Here is a 19449-nt window from a genome sequence, read left to right as displayed (position 1 = left end):
AAAAAAAAAAAACATTTTATTATCAAATACATACAACCTAATCTTTCTATTTCATAGTGAAATAGAATTTTTACATGTTTTACACATGTTTTTGATTTTGAAACTCTATCTCTCTTTCAAGCTTAGAAAGAGAAGTTTTCCTAGCTTTATTTCACGCAACATAAAATTTTAACATACGATTTTCTGCTAATTTTTAAAAGTCCATCTTTTTTAAAATTTTTAAAACTTTCTTTTTATTCTTTGCCAGAAATGAAAAAAGGAGGTTTTTCACAGCATAAGGTGGCCTTATTTACCTACTTCTAATTAAAAAACTAATTAGCAACAGTTGATTACTTTTTCGTTTTCTACTGTTACTCAATTGTTTTCGCATTGTTTCACTCGTTTGAACATATTTTATTTGCAACAAAAGGACAAGAAATAAACAACGAAAAGTTGTTCAGTGGTGTGGATTGTACATTCAGGAGGGACAGTTGTCGAAAAGTAAGGTAAGAGGGTGTTACTTAAACAGTAGATTTTGAAAATATTTCGAGGAGAGCTCAGTTTTCAACTCATTATTTTTAAGCCTTCCAGTGTGCGGGAGAAAATCTACTTCCATGTGTAGCTGAAAAACACACATCTGGTTTTGCTGCTTGGTATCGTTTCTGCGGACTAGTCTTTTGTAACTCCAAGTTAGATGTACGTAGTTTTCCACTTCTAGCGCCAACTTCTAACAACTTTTGATATGAAATTATAAAAAGAGAGAAGAAGCAGTGTCATTCCATGCGAAATGAGCAAATCAGCTGTGACTGACATGTCACAGATTTCAATGATGGTTTTTATTTAGGTAAACTATGCATATCCATGAGGGAATGCAAAGTATGGAAGTTTAAAAACTGTTTGTTGCTTTGTTATTGAAATTAGAAGTTGATGCTTACGCTAAGCCTAAATTGTCAGAGTTCATTGCAGCCAGTTTGTGACTTAGTAACTCCATAAGTTATAAACGTACACATAAAAAATAAATAAATATTTCCACATTCTATAAACAAATCTCTATTGGGAAAGAGCAAAGTAAAATTTATTCGGATCTTTTTTTTTGAATCTGAGATATTAACAAAGATTGAAATTCTGCCAATTTACTTCAGATTTCAAATCACTCTTCTAGCTTTTTTAATGAAAAATAACAGTAAAAATGAATCAGATTGAAAAACTATCTATAACTAACCATTTGCTCTAATTTAGTAATTGTTTATGAATTTGGTGATGACGAAATCGTACATTAAAAAATCAAAAATTTCCGAAAATTTAATTTTTTCCTCTATTTTAGATGTTTTTTTGAAGATTAGGGAATGCTCTAAATTTATTCAATTTTTTTACGTTATATATATTGAAGTGTTTTTTAGATGCTACTAAATTTTAATCATTGGAATCAGCGTATTTTTGTAACTAGAGTAACTTGAACTAAGGTAAAATTTCATTAGTTACTTCTTTTTATTGTAAGTTTAGCAAAACTAACCATTTCTTTCTGAAGTACTTGTTGAAATGTTTCCTTAATTATTGTGTTGATTTTCTCTCTCCATTCGTGATGTAGGAAAAAAAAAACCGCTCTTAAAGAACATACTAAATTAAAGATATGGGCAGAGGACCATCTCGTCTAATTCACAATAGCGAAACTCGTCTCTATTTTAGTTATAGCTTTTCCTTCCAGAATAAAAACTGTCAGTTTAACAACATTTGCCACAATAAATATAATTTTCAATGGAAAACAACTGGCTTTTCTTTCTACTATCTATGGCAATAGTGATTATTATGGCATTGATAAAACTATCCTACTATTATCCGTATGAACAAGTATTCATACGACATACAATAATCCACTTATAGCTGCAAGATATTTTCTTCTTCTGCCAGCAAATAGTTTTTTTTTTTTTTTGTCTCATCAGTAAAACTTATCAACCTTGAAAGTTAGGTTCAATAGCAATTAATTGAAGTACCGATAACTGCCTAGGAAATATGAAATTATCATCGTTTCATTTCAATTAACAATTGAACACCTAAACTCTTTGTCTCGCACTTATTTCAGTCATCACTGAAATGAGCATATGTTTGAAGCGAAATAATTTAGAGATCAGGCCTAAATCCAACATCAATTATTTCATTTGTTTGTCATATATATATCGTAACTATTTATGACTAGGTAATATTTTTCTACACAATGATTGAATGCATCGATAGTTTTTCAGATAAATGATTTTCTCAAGTTACTGAATCCACATGAACCGTCACCGTAGTACACATGACCGATTAAAGATGATATTTGTCTGAAACTACTTTAAATACATTAATGAAAGTACTATTAATGTCTTCAACTGGATATTTCTACAAAAAATGAGCTACAAATTTTTAGCCAGATTGAAAGAATTTTTTTTCACAGAGCAAATAGAGAAAGAAAAAAGAAACGACATTTCTTTTGATGCATGTGTTGAAGTTATTATTATGTATTATTATTACTTGATATATAATTTTTATCCGCAAATTTTTTTTTATAAAATTCATATTATACGAGTACATTTTTTAAAAATTGAAACATATGTTAGATATACTTGCTTTTGCATCATTTAGTCGTTTATCTAGTTCTTTGAATTCTCGTAATTTCACATAAGGGTCAATCCATACAAGTTTTATACAGTATAAACTACTCATTCATGTCCAAATATTTCTAAGTTATCAAATTAAAACAATTATTTTGAAAATTACAACATGTTTTTTCGGTATAATGTATTATATAGGGCACAATATACGTAATCTAAGAAGGTGCAATGAAGTTTTCACACTTTTTATTTCTGTTTTAGTGTGTGAATTGACTAGCAAAATTGCTTAATTTCAAAGACCTGTAACTTTTTTACAAACCAATTACAAAAAAACAATATACATAACATGTATAGTACTTGAGTGGAATATTCAATTGGCCAAGAAATTTTATTTTTAAATCCCCTTTTGGTTTACAGTGGTCTAAAATGTCATTTTTCCTGATTTTTGAGGAGCTGTAATCTATAAAGGGTACACAAACACACAGCAACAGTTACATATTATTTTTAGCATGGTTCCAGTGATTAGTTTTTGCCGTATTTCATTTTGTATTTCCGTCCCCTACGCGAGTTATCCCGCTTTAAAATCAGTAAAATTTTTACATTTGACCTTGAACTTTAACGTGTTGCCATCATTTTAATTATTAATATACACCTACGTAACTCAGCACGTAAGACTATCAACGTATGCATTTTAGCATCAAAGCGTTAAATTAACTGCCATAAATGTAATTCAAATAGATTTTGGCCAAAATGCAAAGGTCTATAAGTCCCATTTTTGACTACGAAAATCTGTTTTGATGACCTCTAAAAAATCAGAGGTCCAGTTGAGAGAAAAAATAAAAGTGGTTTTAAACATCTTTTATATGCAGCTTTTAGGAATATGAATTTCAAAAAAATTGAAAATAGTCGAGCTCACCCATCCGTTGAACTTGTATGGATTGACCCATAAAACACAAAGAAAATGCTATTTTTCTGAATTTTATTTTACGTTTGGAAATCAAAAACCAATTTCAAGTTTCTTCAAGCAAATAGTAGAAACACAGCTCTATATTCTTGCAAAATTTTAAAGTTGTTTGAACTTTCCCTCATTTGATTTTTTGTGTCTATGTGAAGGGGAAAATCATCATTTTACAAAATGTCACTTAGTTTAAAACTGATTTTGAAGACAAAGGAGTTAAAATACAACTTCAAAAGTAAGGTATTTCTTTTATGATACTTAGCACATTATTGGGTATTAATTTCATCAAAGCTAATGCATTTCTTAAAGATTGAGATTGAAAAATAAAATGCTTAATTATGAGAAAATTGAAATATTTTCAGTTTTTGAAACTCGGTTAAAAGTTAACTATAATCTTTGAAAATTTGACTGTTATCAGATTGATTAACCTATTGCATAGATTGCAACAACATATAACTTTTATGTTTTCATTAAATAGTTAATGAGATACAAGCCTTCAAAAATGCAACATTTAGCATTTATAAGGATGCTGTTCGATTTGACCAATTTTCAATCGCATGTAACTATTCAAATAAAAAATACCATTAAGCAAAAATATTTTAAGTACTTTTATATAGGCATAAAAGGAACCTCTGTATGTCAAATTTCATAAAAGTCTGTTACCATGCGGCTACCACTTTTTGTGAATTTTGCTCATTTCGTATGGAATGACCCAGCAATGAGAAAGAAGCGATGGATTTTTGTATTTTATTAGGGAAGTAGGGAAATGTGGGGCAAAGTGAAAAGGTGAGATATTTACTCTGCGCTTAGCACCACCTATCTGGTAATATTTTAACATTACAGTTGCACATATAGTCTACTCCAGTCAGGAAAAAAATACCGACGATGATTGAAACTTATGACAATACAGGGAATTTTCAAAAATTGAAACTCTTATTGTAATATTGGTCAAAAGTCAAACATTATTTTTGATATTATAAAATAATAAAGTTCTTGTTATTACCATTTTAAATACGAATTGAGAACTTTTAATATGAGGTACAATATTTATTTAGTTAATATTAAGCTTATTTGTTATTTGTATTTTAAATATTTTGCTGAATTAGTCGAGTACATGCGGGGCAAAGTGGATGGGGCAAAGTGAAATAGTTATTTCGTTTACTCACTCAATTATTTATTGAAACATTTACGTATTCATTTATTAATTACGTCATTTACATTCCTTCATTTAGTAATTCACTTATTTATTCATCCATTCCCTTAGTTTCCTACTCATTTACTCTTTTACTCCCTCATTTGTTTTTCTTCATATATTAATTAATTGATAATTAAATTATTTGTTTATTGTTCCATTTTCTTTTCATTTATTCAGTCAAAATTTTGATTACAGATTCATTTGATGAAAAACACTTTCTGTAATTAAATAGAAAATATTTCATTACAAAAATATTTCATTTTTTTTTACCTCATTTGATCAAAAACAATTTTTATAATTAAATAGAAAATATTTCATTACAAAAATATTTAATTTTTTTTGCCCCATAAAAAAAATATTGAAAATTTTCCACTTTTTTTTGAAGGCTCAAAAATTACTACCAAAATAATAATAATAATAATAATAATAATAATAAATAATAATGTTTCAATGCAAGTTTTATTACGAAATACAATGTTCTTTTTTTTTTGTATTGTAATTTTCAAGAACAATTTCCAATTGGTTCAGTTTGAAAAAACTCAGTCAACTTAGCCATTTCACTTTGCCCCACATTCCCCTAATTCAATTTATTTTTAAAAATCAATTAAAGTTTGGATACAATCAAAGGAATTCAAGCCTTTTTGAATTCATAAAAAATAACACAATTTTGTCAAGCACAAAATTGCATCCTAATAGCTACTGCCATTATGTCACACATTTCCAAAGCGAATTTCGAGGTGGTTTTAAGTAGTTAAGAGCTGTCAATCGATAAAAATATTCCTGTTTCATGCCCCGGTGAGTTTTCATGAAAATCAGGAAGAACATATGTTGCTCGAAAGCTATAATTGGAAAAAAAAGCAAAACGCAGACGATCATGTTTAAGGAAGGGGAAAGTCCAAACTTTCTATTTTCATTTTTACTTCGCTTCTGCTATCCCTTAATTTTCAAACACAGAATTATGTTAACTATTTATATCTGCATATATTGTGGCGTTGCAAGTAAAATAGACTTTTGAAAATTATCGATTTTTGGAATGAAAGGTTTTTTTGACCCCAAAACTGAGACGCTCTTAATGGCGAAATCCGCTAATTAAGGCCTTTAGAAATACAATATTTACTGCGGAAGCTTTTATATAAGTAGTAAATAGCAGAAAGTTGCTCATTAAAAGGTTTCGGGTATCAAGAACACTTTCAGTATTAATTAAAAATTTAAGTCAGAAATCAAAATAACATCATGAAAAGAGACTGAGAATTTTAAATCATGTCCAAAAATACACGCTTTTGAGACAGGAAATTAAGACTATTTTTAATCTTCCAAAGTTACAAAATTAAGTCAAATTGAGTTCAAAATTAAGACCAGCAGTTGGTGTTAAACGAGTTAGAATCAACTCATTTTATTTGGAATAAATTAACCATAACTGGAAACATTTTAAGAAGAATTAAATAGTTTTAGAGTCCTATGTAAGTTTTTATAGTTATGACTTTGTGGAGCTTTTTCTATTAGAACGGAACGAGATACAACGAGCTCAGAATCTAAACCCACTGTGGTTTGGAAACGTTTGGTTATAAACCGCAGAAATTTGTTCAATGGTTATCAGAATACAGTTGCGTAATCGTATATATTCTGCGGTTGTATAATCAAAAATCCAACGTTTTCTTGCATTTATATAATTAGTCTTTCAAACATTAAAAAACAAAATCTCCTGAAGTTGATCTTGAGGTACATTTGCATTTTTTCTTTCATGTCATTTTGTTTGAATGTCAAGTCCTTTCTTTGGACATTGCGGCTGACAGTAGCAGCAGAGCTTTAGGCTTAGAATTATTTCTTTCAATTATAAATGGAATAATATGGAGTATCAATGCGTGGAAGTTTTTTTTTTTTTTGGTCAAATTTAACGGATGAGTTAATGTGTAACAAAGAAAGAAAAATTAACAAATATTGATTTTGAAAGGCTTTTAAATAATTTTTTGCGCATGACATAATTTAAAAATATACAGCAATACTTGCGCTGAAAGTTGTCTTTGGTTTTCTGTTTGCTTAAAAGTAAAATCTAAATATACAGTGAGAAAAAGATCGAAAGAGAGAATATGGACCATTCCACTGCCACGTGCGGGACAACAATGCTCTTAAATTTCATTAACATTCTGTCATATCTCTTAATATTTTAATTAAATTGGGGTAAGCAAAATTTTCAATCTATACATTTGATACAAAGATACTCATGACACACTTATGTTTTTATTAAACAATTTTGTTTCTTAAAGCTTAATTTATTGGCATGCGTCACGTGCGGGACATCCAAAGTCAACCTCTTGTAACTTGCGGTATGAAATAGTTAATATTTTTGCTCGATTAATGTATTAATGTTAATATAAATTAAAGATTTTGAGAGAAAATGTCCCAATGTAAAGGAAACAATAATTTAAATCATTAAAAAAAATATGTATTGTGACACTCCATGAAAAAGTAGTCACTTGTCCCGCACGTGACGTTCATATATTTTATTAAAAAGTAATTATTTAACAAAGTAATGACGACATCTTTTGCTTAAGGATCACACATTCGTTTGTAATGTGTCAAACAATAACATTTTTATCATTACCCTTTTAAAGTATTATTTTTAATGAAATATATTCTTCGTCCCGTCCGAGTTTATAATTTACCGTTTTTCGTAGAACGGTTCATATTCTGAGTAATATAGAGGGAGACAATTAAATTGTATCGGAGTTCCAAATGCGTTTGTTAAGAGTCATGTGAAGCATTGGGTCTAAGCAGGAAACTAATGCGTGGGTTTGCACACAGGGTAAAAGTAGGAGCAAAAGGTTTCAATGCTGTAAAATGAAAAAAAAAAAAAAAAAAAAAAAATCTAATATTAGTTTTAAGCATTGTAAATTTCTCTGTCAGACCATTAATAATCTCTGTTAGTCTGTTAGAAAATCAGTTTCTCTTAATCTATTTGTTTGTATCTAATGCCGGGAAATGCAACCTTTTAACACTTTGGGGGACCCGCTGAAGGAACCTCTTGATCAAAGAGCAGGAAATATTAGGATATCAAAAATTATGTAATTATACTCATATTTACAAAATTATTACTGCTTGTTTATTTTATAACAATACAAACATCTTATAAGATCATAAATGGTAAGATAACTAATGGGTTTTTTGTTGGTATCTATGAATATTCTATATGAACAATAAGCAGAAGCAACTATTTTTTTTTTGTAAACAAACCACATCAAGAAATTTAATGTTTAAAAAAAAATTAAAATGTCACAAAATCGTTTTCTCTCTGATTAAGACAATAGTAGTCACTTGCGAAACCCTTATCAAAGTTAAAAGAAACCCTTGTGTTCCGCGGAAGTCGGGTTGAAAACATACTAACATTTGTAATACTAACTCAACCTGGGATCGAAAATTGTACATGCACTAAAAACTTAAGATAATTTATATGAATGAGGTTATTTGAAAATTTAATTAATCTTTCAAACTAAATTTTTTTTTATATCATAAAAATATCTGAATCGCGATACCACGTATCGGAGTGGGGCACAAGTAACTGGAATTTAACGCAAGACCATTAAGGTCACTTACCGATGAATTCAACTAACAACCATTAATCTCTTTTGGTCAATTGTTTAGAAAACAAGTCCTTTAAAAATCCTTTACATAAATGAGATAATTTTAAAATTTAAATTAACATTTCAAACTGAAGATATTTTCTGATCACAAAAATATTTGAAACACGATCCTACACACCGGAGTGTGGCACATGTAACTTGGATTTAATGCAAGGCCAGGAAAGGTCCCTTACCGATAAATTCACCAAACATTCATTGATCTCTTTTGGTCAACTGTTTAGAAAACAAGTCCTTTTAAAATCCTTTATATTGAATAAGGTAATTTTAAAACTTACTTATCATTATTTCAAACTGAAAATATTTTTTGATTATAAAAATATCTGAATCACGATACTACAGATCAGAGTGCGGCACAAGTAAGTTGGATTTGATGCAAGACCAGGAAAGGTCACTTACTGGTGATTTTACCTAACATTCATTGATCTCTTTTGGTCAATTGTTTAGAAAACAAGTAATTTTAAAATCGCTTAAATGAATGAGCTAATTTTAAAATTTATTTAACATTTCAAACTAAAAATATTTTTCGATCATAAAAATATCTGAAACACGATATTACACATCAGAGTGCGGCACAAGTAAGTTGGATTTGATTCAAGACCAGCAGGAAATGTCACTTACCGATGAAATCATCTAACAACCATTAATCTCTTTTGATCAATTGTTTAGAAAACAAGTAATTTCAAAACCCTTAATGTGAATGAGGTAATTTTAAAATTTACTTAACATTTCAAACTAAAGATATTTTTTGATCGTAAAAATATCTGAAACACGATACTACACATCAGAGTGCGGCACAAGTAAGTTGGTTTTGATATAAGACCAGGAAAGTTCCCTTACCGATGAATTCACCTAACATTTGTCAATCAATCGGTCAATTGTTTAAAAAACAAGTAATTTTAAAATCCTTTACATGAATGAGGTAATTTTAAAATTTACTTAAATTTTCAAACTAAAAACACGTTTGATCATAAAAATAAATACACAATACTACACATCAGAGTGCGGCACAAGTAACTTGGATTTGATGCAAGGCCAGGAAAGATTTTTTGCCGATTAATTCACCTAACATTCATTGATCTCCTTCGGTTAATTGTTTAGATAAAGATAAAGATAAGATAAAATTTATTAACAAACAAAATACACATACATAACAGTAAGCAAAATTAAAAAAGTAAAGTTAAAAAAAACTTACAAATTATAAAACATAAATTACAAACTTCATAACAAAATATTAAGAAAATCTTGACTATAGTTCAACACGAGTTAGTATTAAATTCACACTAAAGAGCGCCAAAGGCACTGTCCGTAGTGTTTTTTAATTGGTTTAGTATGGAGTACAAACACAAATATGTATTAACAGAAATATTTACAAATTAATTTTACACAAGTAGTAAAAATTTTACACAGAACAATTATTGGACTGTTTGACTCCAGAAAAAAAAAACACAATAACTCGCATTGAAACATTCAATAGTATAAAAATTACAATACAAAATCCCCCCCGGTTGGCAAGTCAGTATATTTTATCAGCTAAAAGTTAATTGTTTAGAAAACAATTATTTCAAAATCCTTTATATGAATAAGATAATTTTAAAATTTACTTAACATTTCAAACTGAAAACATTTTTTGATCATAAAAATATCTGATACACGATGCTACACATCAGAGTGCGTCACAAGTAACTTGGATTTGATGCAAGGCTAGGAAAGGTCACTTACCGATCTATTCATCTAACAACCATCAATCTCCTTCGGCCAATTGCTTAGAAAACACGTCCTTGGCAAAGAGCGAAAGCATCTTCAGCCCAAGTCGGCATGATCGCAGCTCAGCCTCACTGAAAACTGGAACAACAACACAGGCGTGCAAACTCAGCGACAGTTACAGAGAAAGTGAAACTCGTGAATCTTGATTTCATTGTCAAACCTTTTCGCGCGCGTTCGCTTCAGTTTATTATTTTTTGCAGAGGAAAAAGAGAAACAAACGAACTCGGGATGTACTTTTCGACCTCTAGTTTTGGGGCACTTTTCTATTTGAGTAAGCGATGCAAGCGGATGGGGATGGGGATTTCTCTTTTTCCTATTTTGCGTTTCATTATGTTCGCAGATAGCGTTTTCTGATACGGAACGAAATATCCGTTTTTATGCAACGCAAGTGGTTTTTAATTGACTTTATTTCGCAGTTTCGTTTTGTCAGCTGCAACGAACCGACAGGTGTGTGAATGGGGTTTGAGGATTTATTCTTTTTTTGAACCCATCTCTGTGCTAATCGGGATGCATATTTCGTTCGCTTTCAGTGTCTGATGGAAGAGACGATGAACATAGTGTATAAACTTTCTCTTTAAATTAATATTTTTTGCGACAACGGGAGTAAGATTTTTTCCCTATTCAAGAAGTTATTTCAACTGATTTATTGACCTTTGAGAAATAATTACTAAATTTTTTTGACAAAATACTTTGCATAAAAGTTCAATTGTTTCTATAAGCTTTATTGTCTTACTCATTTTCGAGTTACTGAAAAAGACGAATCATGGACAGAACAACGAACTTTAAAATGTGTCATTTTTCAAATGAGCGGTTTTTTTACGAGGTAATACGATTAATTTCACTACTTCAGTTTTTACTTTCTCCCATAATGATTAGATTAATATAATTTATTCGATAAATAAGAGTTAACTTCTGTGAGCAAAATTATGATCTGAAACTTTCCCATCTTATGCAACGTTTTACTTCAGGAATCAAAAAGGCACATAACTGCCTCTAATATTGAAGAAAATCAAAGGATTCCTTAAATATGAATTTAGTTCAAAGAAACGGTCAAAATTTATTTGGAGGCCTGGAATTTAGTAGTTTCTTACTGTTTTGTGAACATATGTCAAGCCCTCCTTCAATTTCAGTAGTTCTACATGGTCCATAACACATAAAAGAAATATAACCTCTCCATTTGCGTTTTTGAAGCATTTATTTTCGGATAATACTGTTGTTTCATCTATTTTTGGCCATATCGTAAAAGCAAAAACTGAGGTTTTAAGAGTTTATACAGCATTTATAAATTTTTACAAATTCTACCCTTTTTTCTTTAACGACCTTTTTATAAAAATATGTATACTGTAACGATAAAAGTAATAATCCTCCCGTAATCCTCCCATATCAGTAAATCACGAAAGGTACAGTGAAGCACAAGCTTATCGAGTTTTACTGGAAAATGACAAAATATTTTGACTCTTTTTTTTTTTACTTGTAAAAATACGTTAATAATTCGAACTATTTTTATGTAGCAGATCATTTTACACATGAATTACGTTACCTACTACTCTGAGCATTATTTCGGGCACACATCAATCTGCTCAATTCTGCATTTCACTCGTATCTGTGACAATAAAAGCGAGCGAAAACTCAGCCGTGTTCGAAGTATTTAAGTACAAATACTGCCGTGATAAGCGCAAAAGTCGTATCTGTAGCCGAGTTTAAAATGAGAAACTGACATTTAAAGTTTTAATTTTTATAAAAAGTGGAAATACGATTTTTGCGCTTAGCAAGAAAGAATACTACTCATAAAAATTTTACTGAAATATTTACTCTAATTTTTATAGTTAAAATTTCCAATAATTTCTTAGATAATATTACATGTTACATATCCCTGTATATGGGTCATTCTCCAGAAAACGTAACTTTTGAACGCAAATATTTTTCAATTTCGAAACCTTTTGTTTTCTTTATTTTTCATTCTTACATGAAAGTGTTACCTACTAGAAGTAACCATAAACAATAGCCAAGCTAAGTTCCAATTATTTTACTCATAATTAAAAAAATATTTTTTTCACGGAAATAAAAAAAAAACCTTTTAATGTTTAAAAATCGAGGCCAATTTAATATCAAAGTAGTAATTTTGTTAGTTGTGCAAACAGTCAGCTGTTTCAATGATCAGTGGGAATCTAATATTAAGCTCTCTTAATTTAAACTACGGCTTAATTAGTAGTTTCAAATATATGTTAAAAATAGTATTTTGTAAATTGGAGGATATGCTGGCAATTTATAATTTTGGTACAATGCTTATTATTGATATATTTCAACTCCATCAGTTATTTTCACCTCAGAAATAATGACATTGATAAGGTCTGTCATGGAGGTGAGATTCACGGAGGTGAGGATCTTTCCATTAATATTGGCCTAATAGATACAATTTTTCATGGAATTTTTTTTTCTTTCGTTGCTATAATCTGCACATGTTAAGCATATAAAAACATGCTCACTTCTTATTTAACATTAATTTACATCACTGAAATTCAAGTTCACGGAGGGGAGAAGTCAGAGTAACCGCACTAAGTTTTTAAAGCAAAATCTATCTTCTTGTTTTTCGACAAAAATCTCACAACTGAGAATTCACATGTTGTGAACCAAAAATATACTAAAATAAAAATTATTATTAAAAAATTGTTGGCAGGTTTAAATAGATATATTTTTGATGAAATTAAAAATCATTGCGTAAATGAATTAAAGTTCTTACTGTAAAAGGCGTGTGACAGAAAAGTTACACTGTTTGAAGAATGACCCAGATGCTTTTATTTAAAACTCATGCTCAAGGAATTTCTTGAAACTATAAAATTTCTGGGTGAGAGGAGGAATAGAGGTATTTCTACGCACAGTATTACATTTGTGCATATACACTTGAAATTTAAGATTAATTTAATGACTTATTAATATTCCAAGTAATTTTTCCTATCATGTGAGTGAAAAGTAAATTTATGACTTGAGAGTAGTTTTACAAAACATCTTATAACATAAATATCATGAAATTTGATCCATTTTTAGATCAGTATTCCCAGTACATTTTACCGAGTAGGATAAACAAAGTCTACACTTTTTCTTAAAAAACGTTATAACGTGGAGTTATATCACCATAACATTAATGTCTTCACTCAGTCTAAGCATACTTACAGTATACCACATGACAAAAAAATTACTTCTTTGATATATATATTTACAGATATAAACGTGGGACATTGATCCATTGGTGGAATCATCATCCACACTAGTTAATATTAATTTCTTTTACCTAGTTTTCTTTCCCATTTCTTTGTAAGTGTTTAAAAAATAGTCATATAGTAAGAAGAAATACAATGGTATTTTTATTTTCGAAATAATTAAAAGTTCTCTAGATTACAATGCATAGCAGGTTTTAATCTCAGTTTCGTAATTTATTCAATTCCTTTTTTCACATTTTGAAAAAGACACTTGGAAATGTAAAAATGTTAAATGCAAATAAGTGCAATGTAACCCAGCTTCGTTATTTATGCTCTGTGTACAAGTTTCCATTTGCGTTGCCTTGTTCTAAATATCATTATCTAAGTTGAAATTAATTATTACCATTGTTCCCTTTGTAAACACGATTTCAATGAGTCCTTATCAATCTTGTAGTACAAAGGAAAGGAAAGCAGTAGGAATAGTCCCTGTTTCCGCTCCTTAGAATACAAAGCATTAATTGCTCTGCTTAATTCTATTAATGGCATTCCTGGCGATTGTTTTGGAATAAAAAGCAGGCCCATCTCGAGTAACATTCTTCAGTTGTTGCTTTTCGGAAGACAGTGCCTCAGGACGGTGTAAGAAAGCAAGAGGCTGGGAGATAAAGAAGAGTGCAATGAAAGAAAATCAAAATTTCTTTGTTTAATGAAGCTTACCCTTTTATCTAAACCGGGGAAAAAAGGAATTCTAACTTATTGTCGAGGAACAATGCTAATAAAGCGATCACTTGTTGTCGGTTCCCCGCCAGAATTTTCTTTAGGTGCTCGGAAAGAAGTTTTGGTTACGGCTTGTTAGCCATGGTTATGATTAGATTGCGACTTATTTACTTTGGAAATTATCGGTTAGATGACCTTGGGCTGAATGAGAAGAACGATATGGTATTTTTTAGAACAGACAGTTTTCAACAAAATCGTGTTGAGTGGAGAGAAGGATAGCATATAAGTAACGCTTTCTCTTGTAGTTATCATGTAATGTGCAAGAAAAAAAAAAGAAAAAGAAATAAATGAAAGCGGTAAACATAGCGTTACATAGCGGTATTATTTATGAAAAACATGGCATTGTTGAGCACGCGAAGTTAACCCGTAACAGGGGAGGTGGAAAAGTAGGATATAACAGGGGCCGTGAGATCTCAAAGATCGCTCTATTTGCAAATTTTTAAAAAATCGTGTAATTATGATATATTCCTCTAATTGTTCACAGATATTCTTTGAAGTTTTATTAGCAAGGGGAAAAAATATTTTTGAATTTTTATTCGAAATATACCTTTTTCGAGGAAATTTTTCTAGAGTTTTAAGATTTTTCGAGAAAATCATATGCTGTAATAAATAAATATCTATTCCTATTAAAAACGAATCTATTATTTATTAATGATTTCATTTTAGTTCTTTAATATACACAGAACATTTTAGTATCAGAAAATTCGTTATATCACGTTACGGGAAATTTTTGAGCGTCTTTTAACTGCTAGTATTTCGCGTCGTATTTCGAGGAATAATTCAGCCTTCATTTGTCCTAGAACATCATTGCGTAACGTTTGTGAACCTTTCAAACAACCCTTAACCTCATCTAGAATATTTTGCATCTCTTCCAGATAACGCGGATAAGACTAAATGAACCTATATCCGCGGTTTTTAACTTTAAGAGCTATGTCTACTTCTGCCGAAAATTATAACACTGAAGAGCAGGTGCGGTCTCACAGACCGCTTCTAAGAATTCAATAAAATTTAAACCAGATGCACTTGTCTAAAGATACTGATAAGCAAGGGGGTGTTCAAGGTCACAAATCAAAAAGCTATTGGGAAAAACCATTCAATCGGACTGAAAATGAAATAGGGGTGATCGGATGAACTTTTGAGCGGTTTGTGAGACTGCACCTCCCCTGTTAAGAGTTAAGATCAATAAAGTTCTGCAATTGATTTGGTGTGTCATGGCTTCTGGACTGAAGAATCTCCCTCCTACTTACTTCTACACATTTTTTGTAGAAAGCCTTTTACTCAGTTTTCAACATACCTTTATGAATAGTTTCATGAAATACTGTTGCAAAACAGAGCACTCTATGTGACAATATTGCAATATTTTCCGACTTTTGATTCTTGTATGCATTTTTGAAGGACAAAAAACTGCTTGCTGTTCAACATGTACCCGCTTATGCAATAATGAGTAATTGGAATTTTCCTAAGATATTTTATAATTTTCAACACTTAGGGCATAATTTGTGAAAGTAATCAAAGCTTTAATTTAAAATGTCACATTTTTTTGTGTTCAGTTTTAAACATTATGAGTAAAATCTTCCAAATTTGTAACGTATAAAAACCGCTGTATAGTATACATATTGAATATTGCTCTCTTTTCATTTGTACATCAAACAAATCACGTCTTTTTTAGTAGCTGAATCTAATGCGCATGCAAAAAAAAAAAAAAACTTGTGCAGATGTGTTCTAATTAAAAATTATAATGGTAATTTAGAAGTTATTCAACGAAATTTCCAAGATGGTAGAAGTAAAACAATCCCTTTCTAGAAAACATTTTAGACTAAATGAACTGTTCTTTCTGCACTAATAAAATATGTTGCTTCAATAAGCAAGTAATCCAGTTTTTGTGCAAATAAAAATCCATTCCATTAAAAAAAATTTATTTTTAATTGATTGATAAGTTCAAAACTAATGAAACATTTCTGTTTGCTTTCATAAAAATAGGAAACATCTTTGATGAAAGCTTGATATTGCTTATGAATGTTAGTAGTGGTCAATAGTGGTTAATTATTGTCGGTTGAGCCTTTCCAGTAATCTCTGATGTATTTCTTTTGATAGTTTAATGGTCCTGATGTCGCATCTTTGGTGATATTATTATAATGATATCTGCTGTTGTTGTTTGTTATTTAAAATATGGTTCTTCAATAAACAAGTAATTACATTTTTTGTGCAATTAAAAATCTATTCCATTGTAAAAAAACTATTTTTAATTGAATGAAAAGTTCAAAATTAATGAAACATTCCTGTTTAATTTCATAAATTTAAGAAACATCTTTTATGAAAGCTTGATATTGCATGTGAATGTTTCATATAAATAGTGGTTAATAATTGTCAGTACGTCTTTCCAATGATCTCTGATGCATACCTTTTTACGTAGGTTTTAACCATAGCTTAATGGTCATGATGTCACATCTGTGGTGATATTATCAGAATGATATTTTGCTAGATTTCCTCTAGGCCACGATCTCAAATAGCTAAACTTCATGTCTCCAGATTGGATCAATACTGCTCCGGCATACTCATATGTGACGCTTGACGCATAGTAGCTCTTCCCTTAAATTTATCACGAGTAGACACAGATGATTTTATCTTCTTGACCACTCCACTTCCTTTGACACGAAATACTAGAGTTTCCTTCCTAAAATCTTGAGGAAATTACCAACTAAGGAATTAGATTCGTTGAATTGACGACGGTGGTCAAATCATGTCTGAAGAACTTCGCTATACATTGAAAAGAAGAAAATGTTCTAAACTGTCATCGTTACAAGTTTCCATTCAGAGATACGCTTTTACCCGACTGAAGTTTCCTTTGAATGTCTTAAACAAAAATGTAAAATATTTGTTCACCACAGTATCTCGTTACACACCAGCTCGTTTCTTCTTTATTTAGGATCATTTGGTCGACACAAACGGCATCTGCACATATACTTAATTTCGAAATCTTTTATCAATTATTTGAAAGGCAAGCGCATAATATAAGCATAGCATGACCTAACGTTTTGATTTGAAAAGAACATGGGCACAGAATATTAGGTGCTCATTTTTTTTTATTTTAAAGAAATGGACTATTGTCGGCTTGTTTTTTGAAAATAAAGAATGATACGAAATTCAACACGTGATATCACGAAGTCTATACTTTACGTCATTAGTTGTAGATCATAAAAACAAATCAAGTACAGTTCATGGATGTTGTTTTTTATTATTCAAGAGCAACACATTACCCACATTTTTTAAATATGTCTGTTCGATGCAGTTACTTCCGTGATAAGCACAAAAGTATCTGCAGCCAAACTCAAAGTGAGATATTACTTTTCAAAGTTTTACGCCTCCATATACTTAATTTAGATGTCGCTTTTTAAGAATTAAAAAAAAATAAATCATTCACAAATGACCGCAATACATTGCATTTAGATGAATTACGTTACAAAACGCTCTTCTATACAATAACTGAATTTTGATAAGCAGTGTATATACGACTTCCGTGCTTACCATGGCAAAGTAGCCTTCGACTTATCACTACGATTGTAGTGCGTGACCTCAGCTTCAGCGGTGTACTATAAACGTTAGCTCATGTGCAGATGATGGTCGGAAAAGTAAATTGAAACATGTTTTTCTTAATAAACCTCAAGTCCGAAAGAAAAAATTGTAAAATTGTATTTTGACCATTAACGAGTACTTGGCATCAGTGGTTATGTCATGCAATGAATATGTTTGATGGTGACTAAATACAATTTCCAAAAAAAAAAAAAAAAATGTTTGTTATTGAACAATCACGAAATGCTTATTGTTTTCACTTGACCGTTGAAGGAAGCCGGTCCTTTGAGTTTTTTCTATGCTTATAATGCAGGCGTCCATGTCTCGGAATCGATTTATTCATAAACGACCTTCTCGTCTTTACAAAATCCTTTTTACGCGAAAATAGTATCCAGCACACAACAGCCAACATCCAGCACATAACGTCCAGCCTCTGGCATTCGTTTGAATTCTGACGTCTTGAATTCAAATTATGGTTGCGATAATAGTCGTTAGTAGAAACAAGAAACCCAACAAATAGGTTCTATCGCAATTCGTGATTGCGAAAAATGTTAATTGAATTCAAGTTCTCTAAATTCAAACTAATTTTCTAAATGTTTATTGATTTAGAGTTACTGAAAATGAAGAAGAAAACTTAAACACAGATGTATGAACAATAAATGAAAGTTCAACATGTTTGAGTTCTACACTATATGCATAAATCTTTTTTTTTCTTGCATATATTGGCCAATAAATAGTTTTCAAAAATCTTCTTAAGAAAATTCAATAAACTTACTGAAAAAGTATATATGGCTCATTTGCATTTTACAGGGAACATTTTCAGTTTCTATTGACTGAAGAGTTCGTACTCAGCAGTTAATGTTTATCGGAAAAAATATAAACAAATGCGCTAAAACATAATTAGATATCGCACGTAAGTTAGTAGAATAAAGCATAATTCCAAGAGTCGAAACAAATTATTTTCCTTATTAAATTAAATACAGATTAGCAAAAATTACGATTCACTTTCCATAGACTTAAATTGCAGTTTAGTCCAATTACATCTCGTTCATTTTTTAAGGTCGATGTACTTGAATGAGCATACCGCTGGCGGTCAAAACTTCATTTCCTCCTACTGTCCTGTGCATGTCAGAAATTAACAAGACGCATATTTCTGCCCTCAATTTAAAGAGTTTGCCTTCTTTCCAGCAAAGTTACAGTCCACTCGCGAGTAGCCCGGAGAAATGCGACTCTTAAATTGCGATGACAACTTTCGCGAGCAGAAACGCCTGATTGAGTGACAACAATAGATATTACACGCCAACACGCAAGATAATGAGATAGAAGTTGCACATGCAGTTAAATGGTGAAAGTTCTTGATAAAAATTCCGGTGGTGACAGATATTTCGTTTTATGCTTATCCTTTAGAGCTATCTGCTCCAGTTTTGGAGAAAGTTCTTAATATAGGAATGCGCTTTAAATGGTTTAGTTGACTTTAGTTCAGTACTCTGTTAAAGAGATGATTTTATTGTATTTTTAAGACAGGTAAGATTTAATAGTCCTGTAGGAAAGTAGTGACAAAGGAGTGAAGCCCTAGGGAAGGTTACCTTTCACTTGACTGACCCGAATTAATGATTTATGAAATAAATCCTTTGCGATATGAACTCTTTTTTGTCAAATGTAAGTAATAGTTTATTATGAGAGAGTTTTAACTCCAACTTTCTCTCTATAAGTATAAAGACTTAAGAATGGGAATATGTTAAACTTGAGTTTTTTTCTTTTCTTATTCAGCTGGAAATGCTGTGGG

General features: G+C 30.5%; 1 protein-coding gene across 2 annotated transcripts in view; it reads right to left on the bottom strand.

Moving 5' to 3' along the window:
- Positions 1–19449, bottom strand: part of LOC129217070 (uncharacterized) — a 119186-nt gene that overhangs the window by 51975 nt on the left and 47762 nt on the right. Inside the window, exon 1 of one of the 2 annotated variants that reach the window (XM_054851317.1) lies at positions 10078–10226. The exons of the other annotated variant lie outside the window; for it this stretch is intronic. The gene's annotated coding sequence lies outside the window, so the exon portion shown is untranslated. Of the gene's footprint in view, positions 1–10077; positions 10227–19449 lie in introns of those variants that run through there. 2 annotated transcript variants of the gene reach the window in all.

This window comes from Uloborus diversus, chromosome 2, assembly GCF_026930045.1.
Source record: "Uloborus diversus isolate 005 chromosome 2, Udiv.v.3.1, whole genome shotgun sequence".
Classification (NCBI taxonomy): Eukaryota; Metazoa; Arthropoda; class Arachnida; order Araneae; family Uloboridae; genus Uloborus; species Uloborus diversus.
This window is presented reverse-complemented; position numbering and strand designations above follow the sequence as displayed.